The following is a 19904-nucleotide window of genomic DNA, read 5'->3' as shown; positions in this document are numbered from 1 at the left end:
CCTGAAGTTTGTACCAGAAAGCATAGTAATAATGGGTCTATGACCAAGAAAAGTTTATGGGCAAATATGTATAATAAACCACCAGGGCTCCTGGAAAGAGAGTGAGATCTTATATTATATGGACCACTGCATGAATTTCAATTTGGATCTTTTCCATACTCTCTCAAGGCAGTTATCTTACCTGTGCAATATGATAGTGAACTCTACCTCAGAGTGTTCTAGTGAGTAATGAATGAAAGAATGTTTGAATGTATATATAGCACTTAATAGAAACATCTAATGCAGAGCAGGTACTTAAGCATTGTAAGTACATTACTATATTATTGTATGCGTCAGAGCTCTCCAGAGAAACAGAGAAACAGAACCAATAGTAAAAGACTGAGACAGATAGATAGACAGACACATAGATAGATTTAGCATAACAAATTGGCTCATATGATTATGGAGAGAAAAGTCCCATTATCTGCCATTTGCAAGTTGGAGGCCCATTAGTGTAGTCCAGTCTTAGTTCAAAGGCCTAGGAACAAGGGATGCCAATGGTATAAATAATAGTTGCAGCACAAGAGAAGACTGATGCCCCAACTCATTTAGTTAAGCAAAAGGAATGAATTCCTGACCACCACCACCCCCTTTTTTTTTGCCATGTTATATTCAGCTCATCAACAGTTAAGATACACCCACCTACATTGGGGAGGGTAATCTGATTTCCTGAGTCCAACAATTCAAATCCTAATCTCATTCAGAAGCACCCTTACCGACACACCCCAAAAAAGTGTTTAAATATTTGGGCACCCTGTAACCCACTCAAATTGACACATAAAATTATCACAAATATTATAAAAAATTCTATTGGACAAGAAAAAACATATCTCAGTGTGCTCACCAAGATATACAAAGTTCAAAATGAATAGCTATAGAAATACCTACCTTAATTTTCTTTTTTTTTTTCATTTTCTTATTTATTTTTTAATTTACATCAAATTTAACATATAGTATAATAATGATTTCAGGAGTAGATTCCAGTGATTCATCCCCCATGCATGACACCCAGTGTTCATTCCAACAAGTGTCTTCCTTAATGCCCCTTACCCATTTAGCCTATCCCCCCTCCCACAACTCCTCCAGCAACCCTCAGTTTGTTATCTGTATTTAAGAGTCTCTTATGTTTTGTCTCCCTCCCTGTTTTTATATTATTTTTACTTCCCTTCCCTTATGTTCATCTGTTTGTATCTTAAAATCCTCATATGAGTGAAGTCATATATTTGTCTTTCTCTGGCTAATTTTGCTTAGCATAATATCCTCTAGTTCCATCCACATAGTTGCAAATGGCAAGATTTATTCTTTTGATTGCCAAGTAACACTCCATCGTGTATATGTGTATATATGTATGTATGCATATATATGTATATGTATGTGTGTGTGTGTGTGTGTATATATATATATATATATATATATATATATATATATATATCACATCTTCTTTATCCATTCATCAGTCAATGGACATTTGAGCTCTTTGCATACTTTGGCTATTGTCGATAATGCTGCTATAAACATTAGGGTGCATGTCCCCCTTCAAAACAGCATACTTGTATCCCTTGGATACAGGTAGTGCAATTGCTGGGTCATAGAGTAGTTCTATTTTTAATTTTTTGAGAAACCTCCCTATTGTTTTCCAGAGTGACTGCAACAGTTTGCATTTCTACCAGCAGGGCAAAAGAGATCCTCTTTCTCCGCATTCTCACCAACATCTGTTGTTGCCTGAGTTGTTAATGTTAGCCATTCTGACAGGTGTGAGGTGGTATTTCATTGTGGTTTTAATTTGTATTGCTCTGATGATGAGTGATGTTGAGCATTTTTTCTTGTGTCTGTTAGCCATTTGGATGCTGTCTTTGAAAAAAGTGTCTATTCATGTCTTTGGCTCATTTCTTCACTGGATTATTTGTTTTTTGGGTGTTGAGTTTGATGAGTTCTTTATAGATTTTGGATACTAACCCTTTATCTGATCTGTCATTTGTAAATATCTTCTCCCATTCTGTTGATTGCCTTTTAGTTTTGTTAATTTTTTCCTTCATTGTGCAGCTTTTTAGCTTGATGAAGTCCCAAGAGTTCATTTTTGCTTTTGTTTCCCTTGCCTCCAGGGACATGCTGAGTAAGAAGTTGCTGCAGCTGAGGTCAAAGAGGTTTTTGCTTGCTTTCTCCTCGAGGAATTTGATGGCTTCCTGTCTTATCTTTAGGGCTTTCATCCATTTTGAGTTTATTTTTGTGTATGGTGTAAGAAAGTGGTCCTGGTTGATTTTTCTGCATGTCCAGTTTTCCCATCACCACTTGCTGAAGAGACTGTCTTTATTCCATTGGCTATTCTTTCCTATTTGTCAAAGATAAGTTGGCCATATATTTGTGGGTATATTTCTGGGTTCTCTATTCTGTTCCATTGATCTGAGTGTCGATTTTGGACCAGTACCAGTACCTCCAGCTTTTGTTTTCTTTTTCAGGATTGCTTTATTATTCAAGGTCTTTTCTGGTTCCATACAAATTATAGAATTGTTTGTTCTAGCTCAGTGAAGAATGCTGGTGTTATTTTGATAGGGATTGCATTGATTATGTAGATTGCTTTTGGTAGTATCGACATTTTAACAATATTTGTTCTCCCAATCCATGACCATGGAATGTTTTTCCATTTTTTTTGTGTGTGTCTTCAATTTCTTTCATAAGCTGTCTATAGTTTTCAGTGTATAGATTTTTCACCTCTTTGGTTAGGTTTATTCCTAGGTATTTTACGGTTTGGGGTACAATTGTAAATGGGATTGATTCCTTGATTTCTCTTTCTGTTTCTTCATTATTGGTGTATAGAAATGCAGCCAATATCTGTTCATTGATTTTATATCCTGCAACTTTGCTGAATTCATGGATCAGTTCTACCAGTTTTTTGGTGGAATCCTTTGGGTTTTCCATGTAGATTATCATGTCATCTGCAAAGAGTAAAAGTTTGATTTTCTCCTTCCCAATTTAGATGCCTTTTATTCCTTCATATTGTCTGATTGCTAAGGCTAGGGCTTCCAATACTATGTTGAATAACAGTGGTGAGAGTGGACATCCTTGTTGTGTTTCAGACCTTAGGGGGAAAGCTCTCAGTTTTTCCCCATTGAGGATAATATTAGCGGTGGGTCTTTCATATATGGCTTTTAAGATCCTGATTTATGATCCTTCTATCCCTGCTTACTTGAGGACTTTTATCAAGTAAAGATGCTGTATTTTGTTAAATGCTTTCTCTGCATCTATTTATTTTTTTTTAATTTTTTTTTAACGTTTATTTATTTTTGAGACAGAGAGAGAGACAGAGCATGAACGGGGGAGGGGCAGAGAGAGAGGGAGACACAAAATCAGAAGCAGGCTCCAGGCTTCGAGCCATCAGCCCAGAGCCCGACGCGGGGCTCGAACTCACAGACCGCGAGATCGTGAACTGAGCTGAAGTCGGATGCTCAACCGACTGAGCCACCCAGGAGCCCCTCTCTGCATCTATTTAGAGGATCATGTGGTTCTTGTCCTTTCTTTTATTGATGTAGTGTATCACATTGATTGTTTTGTGGATATTGAATTAGCCCTGCATCCCAGGTATAAATACCACTTGGTTGTGGTGAGTCATTCTTTTAATGTATCGTTGGATCTGTTTGGCTTGTTGAGGATTTTTGCATCCATTTTCCTACTTTAATTTTCAAATAGTGTGATTTGACATAGTTTAGTATAGGTGATACATATGGTCATGCTGGCAACATACTAACCTCTTTAAATGAATTTTCCGGATTATTTCTCCACAAGAATACTGCATGCCTAAGAACCATTACTATCTTCATTTTACAGGTGCAAAGAATCTTCAATGGATAAAGATTCTTGGGGTAGCCAAGGTCAACTTAGTAATTAGAAAGATGATTTTCTGGCTTAAGAGCATAAAATGGTGCCATTATATCTTTTGCCTTTTTGTGTTTTACCATAATTGATGTTTAAATGACCACGTACAATATTGTTGGTCAGTTTTAGTTGCTTCTTGAGGAAATTTCCAGAATTAGATGTAGAGCATTGCCAACAATATATAAAAGTATGTTTTAGGTTCCCAGATAGGAGAATATATGATTTTACAAGTACCCTCAATCTTTAGCTAGATGTTGCAAAATTATTGTAAACTAACTTTTTATGTTTAATTCAATTATTTCAATGAAAGTCAAAATGTGAGATTAGTGTTAACAGAATGGACTATACAGTGAGTGGCTTTTAATAGACAATTTAAAAACAAATAATAATGCCAGTTTCAGTTTTCCTACTTTTCCACTGTACCAAATACATGGATGTGAACATGCCAAGGAAAGATATCTTGTATTCCCATGCTAAATAATAATTTGTCTTAAAAGTTACACCCCCTAAAAAAGGGATATATAATAATGAGTCAAACATAAAATATATAAATTATGAAAATATCAAATCTGACAAAAAGGGACCATTAAGTTATTATTAATTTTAGTCGAACAAAACCATTATATATCAAAAAAATATTATTTATTCTCAATGATTATGACTCCCTATAATGCAGTAAAGTCAGATCAAGTGACAGATACTAATGTACTACGTACACCCAGATAAGAAGTTTTCATATTTTGGAAAGAGAGTTTATTTTGAAGTATATGATTATCTAGTACTTTTCACTAGGCAAGAAATTAAGATGACAGAGCACATACTGCAAACACATACTGCAGACCTGTTGCTTGAAGTCCCACACACAGTACTTGTGTATCTCCAGTAGTCAGAAAATGTCAGTTGTTACCAAGGAAGGCCAATGTCTCTGTTACTGCTGTAAGTGGGTGCTGGAGATTAATCTGCTATTTTTCATAGGTTGTATTTGAAAGAGTACTGAAAGTCAACTTAAAAAACCTGTCCAGTTGCTCAAGTGTCTGATCCTAGCCATCTTGTTTAGCCCTCACCAGTCTGTTTTCTTATCTGTATAAAGTGGGGAAAGGAGAAGAAAGAGAGGATGGCAGAATCTCTAAGAAGATGGTTTCTAAGGTCTCTTCTAAAAATAAAATTTATGGGGGGGGGGGTGCTTGGGTGCCTCAATCCGTTGGACGACTGACTTCTGCTCAGGTCATGATCTCACAGCTCATGACTTCAAAGCCCCACATCCGGCTCTGTACTGACAACTCAGAGCTTGGAGATTGCTTCGGATTCTGTGTCTCCCTCTCTCTGTCCCTCCCCTGCTCGCGTTCTCTCTCTCTTTCTCTCTCAGAAATAAATAAACATTAAAAATAAAATGTATGTTTTTATAAATTTCTTCTAGTGATATCTATTGTATAGATCACATGCTAACTTCTCAGGAACTTTTCAGATTTTGAAAAGAATGAATAGACACTATAATTTTAGATGACATTGCAGAGAATCATTGTTTTAAGGAGTTGTATTGTCATTTTTAAAAACTAAATAAAATCAATAAAAATAATATTCTGTATAAAACCCTTGAGAACAGAGACACTAACATATGTATTTGTTTCTTTCAGTGTTCAGCAGTGACCTATGCATAATCAATATTACAAATTTAGATTATGAGAGTATTATTATTCTGGTCACTAAAGAATTAACCAATTTTTACATTGTGCTGCATATATATTTTGCTCCTTCTAATTCTCATTATAAAACATTAAAATGTAAAATTAAAGAGCTTTAATCATAATTCTTATGGTCTACGTTTTTAGTCAAGATGCTCATGGTATTTTAAAGAATATGTGTATACTATGATTAACCTTCAAAAATGCTACAGATAAAGGAATATAGGTCCATTATATAAAGGTATATCTGGGTTTCTTAGGAGTGGCCAGACCTACACATAATAAAGTAGGCTGTAGCCAGAAACTCTTTGGTCCATAATTTAATTTATGAAGAGAAAATACTATTATCTGAAGAAAACTGACATTAGCAATATAATGAAAAGAAAAATTATCGTAAAAAATAAGTGACAAAGAAAGAGTCAAGTATTATTGGCAAAAATGGATCACAAAGAAGGAAAGTAAACCAAAACATCGGTCACAAAAATAAATATTTCACGGTGCCTGCATGGCTCAGTTGGTTTAAACATCCAACTCTTGATGTTAGTTCAGGTCATGATCATGAGTTTGAGCCCTGCCTCAGGCTCAATAGCATGGAGCATGCTTGGGATTCTCTCTCTCTCTCTCTCTCTCTCTCTCTCTCTCTGTTTCTCTCAAAGTAAATAAATAAACATTAAAAAATATATATATATATATTTCAAGGATACTATCTCCTCTAGTTACCTAGAGGTCTCCTCTAATATTACCCATTAGGTTCAATATGTGGTTGATAGAAGAGATTATTCAATCTTATTTGAAATAAGAAAATAAGAGAAGACTCATGTGTTAATTTAAGAGTTTGGCACTGAGATGATACAGGCTTATTCTAAATGCTTTTGGAATAATTATTTATTCAGAGATAGTAACCCTAACTATGCTCTAACTTGCAATTCCTTCTCCCTAGGTTTCTTTCTTTTCAGCAGTTAACGAGTAGGTTGGCAATATAAAAAAAAGTCAAAAGAAATAGAAAACAGCATGAGCTAGTCCAAAGTTGACTGGATCATCTACTTTGCCTAAAATTGTTAACACTGAATCAGCAGAGCCCGCAGTCCCACCAGTGATTCATCCATCAGATGCGGAGCCTCTGTTAACTGACTCCCAACCCACCAGGAATGCTCTACTCACACGCTGATGCAGAGAGCAGTGATGCTACATAAACAGAAAAAAAAAAAGTTTACCTGAAATCTGCACAAATTAAACTTTTCCACCCATTTTGGAGTTCCAATTTCCTTTACACACAAATCTGTAGCTATTAAGAGATATTTTAATTTTTACTTTTCAAAGAAAATATGTAAAGAAGGCCAACATTTTCAGAAATTCAATTATTTTTATATAAAGAAATCCAAATGATATCACAAAAGGAAAGTAATGCTATTAAACAAAGGAGATGAATGGGTGCTGGTTTTTAATCTAAATTTCTATCGATGCATTAATAATGAATGTGACAGACATTGTGTGAGGAACACAGAAGTTAAAAATAATTTCTGTCTTTGAGGTGTTCATAAATTTGAGGAAGATGTAGAGAAGTAAGAAAGCATGCATGATATGCGTGGCATGATGGTATAAATGCCACAGTAGAAGGATGTATGTATAACATATGATGAGAGAACAAAGAAGAGAAATTTAATCCAGAGGAAAGTGATCAGGAGACACTTCACATAACAGTTAGTTTCTGGGCTGAATTTGGAAGCAGGGGAGGAGTTGAACAGAGAAAAAAAAAATGGTACCAACAGTATTCCAGGAAGACCAAACAAGTTGAGCAAAGCATGGCATTGTGAGTATATAGGGTGGATTGAGAGAACTTCAGTTAATTCAGTAATCTTCAAGTATAATGTGTGAAGGGAACATAGTGACCGCTGAGGTTAAAGACTTAATCAGGGCACCGGTCAGGCCAAGTTAACGATGAAAATGGTGACATATGAGAAAATTTTATAGAGGGGAGAGAGCTAACACAGTAGGAATTGAGGGAATATGTTCTCGCATTTATTCAACTAACATACTGTGTACAAGTAGTTTTCTATGTGCAGGGTACAAGCATCAAGAAGAGTCAAAAATTCATGCCCACCTTCAATTTATACTGTAATGTGTTCTTGTGTGTATTACACTGGGGTTACTCCATTATTTTGTAGGTAGTCCTAAGGATCCGTCTTAAGTATGACTGGAAATTCTTTGAAGGGAGCTATAATTTTTTCAGCTTCCTGAACTTGGGAATTAGATAGCTGGATGTTGGGCTAAATTTGGTTTAATTTAGGGGTTGAGGTGACTAGCTGTATAGAGATAGGAAAGAAAAATGAAGTTGAAAGTCAATGGTCCATTAAGGGAACCAGAAAATTGGATGATGATGATGATGATGATAAGAACTGCGTTGAGAATAAGAAACTGAGACGATGATATGGATTGAATGTTGTAGTTTAAAATTTATATTTTAAAGTTTAATAAAGTTGGCCTTTCAAATAATAATGGAACATTCCCTGTCCCATGTATTGGGACACATAATTCATACTACAAATATGAAATGGTACCAAAGCCCAAACAAAAAAAAATGTATGTTTTATATGAGTATATAATACATAAACTATAATAAAGATCAATAATGCATATTCCATTTAAAATTCTAAATAAACTACTATAAGATTGATTTCAATACCACATTATAATAATATCTCATTATTGTCAAGTAGGTTTATAAAAATAATTCTGGTATTTTCAGTATGAGAAAACCTCTAATTTCAACGTTGAAAGTTCCTAACCTGATAAATATAGTCCCCTTAAATCAATACTGAACATTATATTTATGGATAAAAACTAGAAGATTCGACATTAAAATTTGGAGGTTAAGAAACTAAGAAAGCCCACTATTTCTTTAACACTTTGAACATCAGAATTTCTGGGCAACATAATAAGATGCTAAGAAAAAAGAAAAAAAAAGAAAGGAGAGAAAGAAATGTAATAATTATCATTATTGTCAACTAATCTCATCATCCACGAAGAAAAACTCTATTAAAACATTAATAGAGTTCTATTAAGACAATAGAAGATTTAAGCAACCTTGATGGATCTGTGTCCTATGCTTAAATTCTCTGACACAAATTTGTCATCTAGTAATCCATTTTAAAGAATTAATCACGGATGTGATCAAGTATAAGAGACAAGTATGTTTTTACAGCACTATCAAAAGAAAAATAGAAAATAATATACACACTAATTAATAGGAGAGATTTGGTATCAAAATATTTTTGAAGTCAGGCAATAACATGAAGGAATAATATAGAGATGCTGAGTAAAAAAAAAAAAAATATATATATATATATATCAATGTACAAAAGTATATATATGTTGTGGTCCCTATTTGGGATTTTATATGAATATACAAGGGGTACAATGTTGGGAATAACGATTATGCCAAAATGTAAATAGTTAAGTTTTGAGATATAAGATTATAAGTAATTTCTCTAATTTCTGAAATGTCTATAAAGTAGGAAAACAACAATAAAATACAATAAAGTAATTTGTTCGTGCCAAAGAGATAGGCCAAATCAAAGATATTTCATTGTCATGTTCCTGCTCTTAATGCTATGCTAGGTTGATAGTGTGCTGTCCTTACTCAATTTTCCCTGTCTTAACACACTACCTGACACACAGCATGCATCCAATAAATTTTTATTAAGCATTGAGCTATCAAACAAAGAAGCACTTCCACTTATATCTCCCCTCCCAATTTCTACCCAAATTAGTCAAAACTTCTTTTCAGTAGTAGCTCAGGGTAGTAGGAATTCAGTCCACCTAACTAAAGACTGTACATAACATTATCAAATCACACAATATTATATCCATACTTTGTTGGATTTAAATGAGATAAAAATTTAGATGGAGACTTCAGTGAAATTGCATAGCTCACTCTTTCATTTAATGTGTTTAAATGCATGTGAAGCATTGAGAAGTATGGCAGATACTGAGGCAGATATGTGTAGGAATCATGCTTTTGAGCATTTCAAAGTCAAACAGGGGAGATGGAGACAAGTCAAAAACGCAGTGACACATGACAATGTCTACAAGGAAGTAAAACCAAGGGCACTATGAAAGCACAGGAAAAACAGCGTGTGAGCTTCAATTTGGCTAAAAGGGGAAAATGCACTATTATGCCTAGGGGGAGGTCAGGAAATGTTTATCAAATGGGTTTTCTCTGAGAAAAGGAGAACGGAAAGAAAAAGTTTACATCATAAACATAAAGAGAAGTGTGTCCTGGGTCTCCAATGACCTTTACTCCTGGGGGAGCATAGCACTACAATAAGCAGGATCCTTCATGAGACTCAGTGTTTTGGAGACATGCTGTAATATTAACCTGAAATAACAACATTTTAGCTGATATTCAGATATGCTATCAACTTGTTTCACTTTATATCAAGCAATGGTATATTTTAGAAATTTTATTAAGTTTACAGGTTCAACAATATGCACTATAGAAAAAAAAAATAGGCACTATAGGGGCACCTGGGTGGCTCAGTGGGTTAAGTATCCAACTTTGGCTCAGGTTATGGTTCATGAGTTTGAGCCTCACTTGGGGCTCTGTGCTGCCAGGTCCGAGCCTGGAGCCTGTTTCAGATTCTGTGTCTCCCTCTCTCTCTCTCCCCCTCCCCCGCTTGCACTCTGTGTGTGTCTCTCTCTCAAAAATAAGTAAACATTAAACAAAAAAATAAAAAAGAAGAAAACAGGCACTATAGAAAATAAAACCATACTCTAAGACACATAGAATAAGGAAAAAACAAAATAAGAACCTTTTATAAAATGTTTTTTTAAGGAATCAGATTTGATTGGAAACTTTGATATATTCAATAAATTTGCTCTTTGACTTTTTCAGCCTTTTCTGTCATCAAATCACTCTATTTTATTTTATTTTTTTTATTTTTTTTAACGTTTATTTATTTTTGAGACAGAGAGAGACAGAGCATGAGCAGGGGAGGGGCAGAGAGAGAGGGAGACACAGAATCTGAAACAGGCTCAAGGCTCTGAGCGGTCAGCACAGAGCCCAACGCGGGGCTCGAACTCACAAACCATGAGATCATGACCTGAGCCGAAGTCGGACGCTTAATCGACAGAGCCACCCAGGCACCCAAATCACTCTATTTTGAAATATATTGTGCTCTCGGCTAAGAATGAAAAGTGACTCTAATACTGCCCCCTCCCAAAAGGAATCTAATTCTGCCTTGTGAAAAAGCTCATCTGTGCAACTTCTGCATGCTTAGAAAAAACAGAAACTGTAGTGTATCTTCCTTTGGATTCACATAACTCTCTAAATGCATTGATGGCATTCGTTATAAGGTACCCTGATAGTTTTAAATTACATGAAAAAAAGAATTCATTTAACAAGTTAGAAACTTTACAAGAAAAGGTTCACAATGAAATTTAAATATCAATGGGAGACAATGGCAAACCCAGGCCAGGCTGTGCAGGTGTTTATTGGGGACTTCACCTTGGTAACTTCCACATCTCTGTGATAACTGCCCCCAGCAGGGGCCCAGTTTCTGATGTGAGCCTTTTAATAAAACCCTTAATGTTCTAAACTGAAGGATGGTGCAAAAACCATTCTAAAATAATTGCTTAAAAAATCTGAAATTTAATTCCTGTTTTCTTAAAGCCTCCGTTTAAAGCCTGACTTTAGATAAGGAATGTCTGAACTGATGAAATCTTTTGTATTAGCAAGAGAACTGATTCTTTCTCTCCAAGGATGTACTTAATGGGCTGCATACAAGAATTTGCAGTGATTCTATTTGGCTCCCATTGAAATACAGCTGTTTTTGTGCTGCTATAGCAAAAATACCATGGACTGGGTGGCTTAAATAACAAACATTTATTTATCATAGTTCTAGATGCCAAGAGGTTTAAGATCAAGGCACTGGCAGATTTGATGTCTGTTAAGAATACTTTTACTGGGGGTGCCTGGGTGGCTCAGTCGATTGGGCGTCCGACTTCAGCTCAGGTCATGATCTCATGGTTCATGGGTTCGAGTCCTGCATCAGCTCTGTGCTGACAGCTCAGAGCCTGGAGCCTGTTTCAGATTCTGTGTCTCCCTCTCTCTCTCTGACCCTCCCCCGTTCATGCTCTGTCTCTCTCTGTCTCAAAAATAAGTAAACGTTAAAAAAAAATTAAAAAAAAAATACTTTTAGTGGTTCATAGATGACAGCCTTCACTCTGTCCTCACATGGTGAAGAGAGAGAGCTCTATACTCTATATACCTTTATAAAGGCAGCAGCTTCCAGGGATACCTGGGTGACTCAGTTGAGCCTCTGACTCTTGATTTCTGTTCAGGTCATGATCTCATAGTTTATGGGTTCAAGCCCTACGTCAGCCTCTTTGCTGACAGTGCAGAGCCTGCTTGGGATTCCTGTCTCCCTTTTTCTCTCTCTGAGCCTCCACCACCCACATTATACCTCTCTTTCTTGAAATAAACAAAAATAAACAAACAAACAAAGGCATCAGTCTCAGCATGGGGGCTCCACCTCCAACATCTCATCAAAACCCAATTACCTCCAAAGGATCTACCTCCAAATATCATTACACTAGGATTAGGCTTCAAAATATGTATCTGGGAGAACACAAACATTCAAATGAAAAAAATATATATATATATATGCAACATATATGCAACATATATGCAACATATATGCAACATATATATATGTGTATATATATATATGTATATATATACACATATATATGCAACACTTCACTCCATCCCTTCCATTCAAAGGAATTATCAATACTTGCTCAGTTTATTTCATCACTTATCAAATAGCTTCAAAAAAAGACTGATGTTATAAATGCAACTATAGCAGTTTATAAAGATATTAGAGCCATAAATATTTGGACTTTCGTGTTTTGAAGTATATTTCATCTCTATTTGGAGACTGCTGGTCTGGAGATTTGATAAGAACACATCTAAAGTCAGAGAGAGGAGGTAAGGGGACCTGGGTTAAAGCAAGAACAGAGAGGATAGAGAAAAAGAATGTTAAGGAAACAGAACAGTTGGAGAACAGGTTTGATAGGAGGTAGTGGGGTCAATGAGGTAAAAAAGCTGACTCCCAGGTTCCTGGCTCACGTGATTCTGGGAAGAGTTCTGTCATGACCTGAGACTGAGCACGTGTTGCCTAACAATGGACAAAGCCATCTGAAATGTGAAGCAAGCCTCTCACTGTCATCCTTTTACTTCCTGTGGTCCTGAGATGAGTAACATCTTTTGGTCAGGAGACCTTCTGAGATTATAAACACACAAAAAATAAACCTTGGAAACAAGGTTTTAGTCACCAAAAGATCAAAGAAAAAAGATTCAAAAATTTAGAAAGCACCTGGTCACTGCTTTTCTGATAACACTCTGGGCCCCTGGAAATTGTGTTGTTCCCATGAAAGGCAGATAGCAACATGAGACTGAAGGGGGAAATATATCCACATGAGCCTGGAACATACTACAATCACATTAGCACAGATTCCACAAATATTCAGAAAAATGTGTCTCTTTATAACTTAATATAGAATATATTTCATCTGAAAATAAAATTGCTATCAATTCTTGATTATATAGCTACAGATTACATGCATGTGGGTTACTATGCTATAAGAAATACTTTTATTTTTCAATTAATGGCCTTGGTGGCTCACAATACTCTGTTTAACCTGATTTTGTGTCCTGGCTGAACTGACCCACAAATCTCATAGTTGCCCTAGAAAAGCTCTCTATAGGCAACGTATGGCATTGCCTCAGAAGTCTGAACTAAAAAAGGTGGAAGGTTTATATAAGTCAGCAAAATGTTATTAACAAATTTTATCTTATTTTATTTTATTTCATTTCATTTATTGTATATTATTTTGTTTTTTAAATATTTATTTGTTTTGAGAAAGTGAGAGAGTAGGGGAGGGCCAAAGAGGGAGAGAGAGAGAGAGTCCCAAGCAGGCTCCACACTGTCATCACAGAGCACAACACAGTGCTGAGTCCCATGAACTGTGAGACCACGACCCCAGCCGAAATAAAAAGTCTGACGCTCAACTGACTGAGCCACCCAGGCGTGCCTATTTATTTATTTATTTATTTATTTTTGAGAGAGAGAGAGCATGAGCACGGGAAGGACAAGGGAGAGAGGAGACAGAGAATCCCAAGCAGGCTCCAGGCTCCAGGCACAGCCCGACACAGGGCTAGATCTCATGATGGAGAGATAACAACCCAAGCTGAAATCAGGAGTCAGACTCTGAACGAATTGAGCCACCCAGGCGCCTCCAACAAATTTTATGTTAAAAGTTAGAGTGGACATAGGAGCTTATTAAAAAGTTGATAAGATGTTAAAGAGAATCTAGTGATGGATGGAGTTGGACACTGAGACCGAGAAAAATGACCATTCTTTGGGGTCAGAGAATACCAATTTTCTCTGCTCACAAGTACAGATTTTATATATGCACATGAGCACACACAAGTAGGCACACTTTAATTGTAGATATTTTTAAATGTTTATTTGGGGGGGGTGTAGAGAGAGAGAGAGGATGAGCTGGAGAGGGACAGAGAAAGAGAGGGAGACAGAGAATCCCAAGCAGGCTCTGCACTGACAGCATGGAACCCAATGCGGGGCTTGAACTCACGAACTGTGAGATCATGACCTGAGCCAAAATCAAGAGTTGGATGCTTACCCGACTGAGCCACTAATTACAGGTGCCCTAATTACAGATTTTTTTTTTAATTCATTAATTCTGTGGCTATGGAGTAGTGCCTACCTAAGGCTGTTGTTGAGCCTAAGGCCCACATTGCAATAGCAGCATCTTTGCATTGAGAGGCACGTCTGTCCCTTTCACCTCTCTACTTTACACTTAGCACAGATGTAGTTTCAACGTATTTTTAAATGCCTTGTTACCTGATGCGAGAAACTGATTTATACTTACAAATTCCCATTCCGGAGTGCAACTCAGTATGGGCCTGCGTAATGAGTATACACCATATCTACAAAAACATATCAACAAATATACTATTTTTGTTAAATTTTGTATCTGTATGGCTACTTTTGCAGTTTGATAAATAACTTTACTGTATGGTCTAGACAAATAAACTTTGAAATTCTTTTTTTTTTTTCTGTACTTTAAGCACTTGGAAGACATCGTCCCCTTACTTTCTTATTTACTCTTACTTTTAGTATACAGTTCTCTTATGAGAACATGGCTGCTATCTTAAAACCTCATCTCATTCCATAATATTTACTACAACACTTACGATGTTCTGATTCAGAAAAGTAATCTTGAAGGACATTTAAACTAGCAGGGGGAAATGGTAAAGCTAACAAAAAAAAATACTGTCAAAAATGATAGATGTGAAATTTAGAACTTTAGAAAGAAATAGGCTGGGAGAAGCAAAATTGTATCGTTTAGCTTCCTAGTAAAATCAATACATCTTTTGGATTGGGGAAAAAAAGGTAACCAAGTTGTCTGACAGTAAAAGGTGGAAAAGAAAATTGTCTGCAGTGAAAATGGTTAAAAAAGCACCAAGTAGTTTTACAATTAGGTTTTCTTCGCAATAAATTCAGGTACCTGTCATATCTACTCACATCTTTGTTTAATGTTTCTGAGGGTTTTAGATATTACTTACATTGAATATTTATTATTTTAAATTTTTTTCATTGTAAGATAAATTAAACCCAACAGAAAGGTATGTATAGCCTAACAAATTAGTTCAAGACCTACAAACTTGTAACCACAGCTTTTCAAGATATAACTTTGTTACTCATCCTTAGAAGCTGCTGCCATGGGCTGAATCCCAATCACAGCTCTCCTCTCCCTCCTGAAGCAACCACTTGCCTGACTTTAATTGTAATCCTTCCTTGTTTTTCTTTTTAAAATGATTTATCACCTAAATGTCCTTCTGTAAATATTATAATTTTATTTTGCTCACTTTTAAATCTTGTTATGTTTTTACATTTTCTTTTTTTTTTTTTTTTTTAGGTAAAGAGTTTCCTTTCATCTTTTTTCTTTCCCAGAGGAATCTTCTATAGTCTTGATTCTGCCAGTTGCAATCACATAGTGCAATTCAATATGTTCTTCTAGTCTCTGCATGTCTTTCAAATTAGAGGCTGGAGCAGACTCAGTTTCTCTTTCGTGAGACTAGAGATAGTGCTATGTTGTTTTTATTTTTAACTTTTTTTAATGTTTATTATTCATTTTTGAGAGATGGAGAGAGAGAGAGAGAGAGAGAGAGAGAGACAGAGAGAGAGAGATGCAAGTGTGGAAGGGGCAGAGAGAGGGAGGGAGACACAGAATCTGAAGCAGGCTCCAGGCTCTGACCTGTCAGCACCAAGCCTGACACAAGGCTCAAACCCACAAACTGTGCGATCATGACCTGAGCCGAAGTTAGATGCTTAACTGACTGAGCCACATAGGCACTCTGGTAGTGCTACATTCCTGCATCAGGACACCCATAATGTCTGGTTGCCTACCCTTCTGTCATATTAAAAGCCATTGATCATTTAGGCCTATCTCTATTCATTTATTGGGGTTGCCAAAATGGTGATGTTCTAATTGTGACATTTCTTTTGAATGTGCTACCTGTGATATTTTTGCAGAGACATTTCTCAGGTAGTACTTGGCTAATAGTACAGTTCATGTAGGAAAGGTAGGATAAGTATTTTCCTTTATTTACCAGTTTTTCAGATATCTTTAGTATGGCATTTTTCAACTATTCAGTTCAAATTTCTTTCTGTGTTTCCAATCAAGCATGACTTTATCAAGGTATCAATCATGATACTGAAATAACTACAACATGCATTTGTCCAAATAGTATATTGCATAAAATCAACCAAAAAGTCAACAGTTGCTGAAAAGAAGATCAATATGTTTGTGTCATTACCCCTAAAACATGTATTTATCTGCCTGGAAAAATAAATGTTTATTTGTATTAAAATGGAAGGGAGAAGATGGTTAAATATCATAATGTTTTCAGAATTCTTCAAGACTAGTTGCAGTTTGTGGCCTAATTCACTTACTTATCCTCAGTGACCTACTAACAGACTGATTCTCTTTTTATATATAATAGAAAGCATGGAGAGTATCTTGAAAAAAAGAAAATAAATATCCTCAAATCTCAACTTCTCCACTATTCTTTAATAATAATCTAATCTGAAAATGGCTCAGCTGGCAAAATAATTTCTAAACAGATATCATGCCATTGCCAGTGAGAATCTTCTCCTACACCTGTTTATTTTTCAATCTTTATATTAATTTGAAATCCCTTCAGTATTATATTAGTAAGAGTTGTTGTGTTCTTTGAACTTCTATCTAATCTTTCAAAGTAGTGCGGCCATCCTAAAAATCACTGAAAATATTTTTTTAACTTTAACATATTGTGGTTTTTCTTTAGTTTAAAATGGAAAATGCACTCAGCTTCTCAGTATTCCCAGGATGTAGAACAGTCAGTGAACCACCAAAACAAACAAAATAGGAAAAAATCACAATATTGATGAGGAATGCACAACAAATATAAGAATATAAAAATCACTAAGAAAATGAAAACTATCTAAACAGTGCTTTATATTCAATTACTTTAATTTTAGGTATGAAAGTAAGCCATGTGATATGTTAACTTTTTAAAAATTCTGAACATGTATGAAAATCACTGAAATTTTGACTTATCCATCCCACAAATGCCTACATGGCTACACAAATATATTTAAGTCTGATTTCAAATAATACCTTTAATTCATCTTAATTTCCACCAGCACCACGACCCCCCCCCCCCCCCCCCCACAAAGATGAAGAATCTCAACAATAAAAGAAAAAGCAAATGAAATTTTTATCTAGTTCTTTGGGGAAGTCCCTGCTGCTTTGGGGCAAGATCACGAAGGCAATGTTGTGATTTGGAAATATCTGTTCAAATCTCTCCTACCCCCTAAAACACTTCATCTTTTTCTCCTTTTGACTCAGAACACAATATTGGCATTTTTTTTTCCCTGAGTGCCAGGACAATCTCCTCCTACCCATTATGTTGTATCACTCAGTTCTGATTGCATTGCAATGGCTCAACTATGCATTTAGTTCACCTACGAAGAATGTGTATTAGGTGTCTAGAAAGAGAAAGAAATCTGTTACACAAATTCTTGTTGAAGTATGGCAGACTCAAGGTATGATCCAAATACTCCTATGCTCCTGTACAGGCACAAGCTTCCTCTGCAGCTGGGTTATAGCTATTTGATCAGTTTCTTTGCCACTGGGATGTAAATAAAAGTGACATGAACCATTTTCAGGCCTGGTGTTTAAAATCACCCTACATGAATCTGATGTTCTTTGATCTCTCTGTGGAGACTTTGGCAGCCTGGGTTCCAAACAACATAGCTAAAAGATGGAATTTGAGTCACTGGAGGGGAAAGACCTGATCCACATTGACAACATGTGAGGGGAAAATAAACATATTTTATGTTAAGCCTTGGGGATTGTATGGTTTGTCTTTTGCAACACCTACTATCATTCACTCCAACTAAAACAAAGCAAATGGCTGAATACATGCACTTTGTATTTTTAGAAGAAATGGCAGGAGAAATTTTGCTTTAGGTTACTGCCCTTGGTTATGTTTTTATCGTATCTTCAAAATAAAGAACAAGACAAAATCCAGTCATCTTCCCTAATTAATGTTTGGCTGTCCATTTATTTGATTTCAGATGAAACTGAAGTCAAATATGTCATTCCTCCTGGTATAAAAAGAGCCAGTTTATAGAGGTCAACAGACATGTGTTTGAATTTCAGCTCTGCATTTCTCCAGCTGTGCAGCTGTGGGCAAGTTATTTAGCCTCTATGGGATATAGCTTCCTTCCTCTACACTGGAAATAATTGTTTTTTTTTTTTTCTGAATGCTGTGAACCCTATCAAGAGCATAATCATATAATTCCCTTCCCTTACCTGTATTTCTTTAACTGGATTTTCATGGATCCACAAGTGATTCATTCACTATCCATATTATCTACTCACAGTTAACTAACAACATATTCTAATAACTGAGGTTGGGTTATCATATTATAACCATTACTGCCCCAAAGACAGCCTGGTATATTAAATTAATAACAGCTATACTAAGATTTAGTATAAAGAAGATCTAAATATAAATAACGGTATTGCTCAGTTATATTGGGAATTAGCATAAATTTGTAAGTCTCAGTTTTCACAAACGAAAAATGGGGATAATAAAAGTAATACGCACCTCAAAAATTATATTGAGTAAGTAAAAATGTGATTAGAAGCAGCTAGCAACATCCTGCGACAAAACAAAGATTAGTTCTCCACCTGAAATCTTACAGGTATTTATGAATTCCAAAAATCTTCAGAAATCTTCTTTATTTATCACTGTTAGGTAATTCTAGTTTGTAAGAATTCACTGGGGACTTAAATTGATAAACTGATTCATCACAATTGAATCACAGAAAACCCTAATTAAATATCTCATACTATTTCCATGCATAGCATTAACACAGATACATACATTAGAAGGACAATCCCCAAATCCCTATCTAAAATTGAAAAGAATTCCTCTGAAAGATTTAATAGTTCATATCAAATATTCCATTTAACATTCCATTCTATATACTCCATCAATCTTTTGATTGACTGACTTTGAAGCTCTATTAATGCTTCCTACAGTCAAAGTTTTAATGGAGTTTAATGGAACTCATCCAAATCTATAATAGCATATTCCCCCTAAATTAACTTATAACCCACAAGTTAATGAAATGAATGCAGCTACCATTTACCCAGAGGGAGTCAAAATGCAGGTCTCATCACCAGGGAAATAGCCTAGTGACTTAGTTCCCTTCAGTTCAGCCCTGGGACACCTTAACCCGGAAGGTGCATTAAAAATGCTACTAAAGCCCCATGCATCCTTTAACAAGATCATTGGGCACAGAAGAAAGGTGTTTAAAATCTCATAAGGAAATTTAGTAATTGCACAAAATGAACCAAAATTTCAAGACCAGTGGCAAGGTCTTAGGTTTATTTTATTTTTGGTGTAGCTCTTTACACCTAGTGAGACACCTGATAATGTTTATTGAATAAACCAATACATATGTGCTACTTTAAATAAGATGCAGTTAAATAAAGGTACTAAAATCAGAATTCACAATCAATTTACATTATACTATATTTTCCTTCCTGAATACAATGTCCCAGGAATGGCTGTTTTTCCCAGAAAAGGGTTTGTCCTCTCTGAGTTCAGAAGTAATCAAGTGTTTGGGAAATAGGTCATTTGAGGAAAGGCTACAGAGCTGAATTTAT

The sequence above is a fragment of the Panthera leo genome, chromosome C2 (genome assembly GCF_018350215.1).
Source record: "Panthera leo isolate Ple1 chromosome C2, P.leo_Ple1_pat1.1, whole genome shotgun sequence".
In the NCBI taxonomy this organism is placed as follows: Eukaryota; Metazoa; Chordata; class Mammalia; order Carnivora; family Felidae; genus Panthera; species Panthera leo.
Note: the sequence above shows the minus strand (reverse complement) of the source record.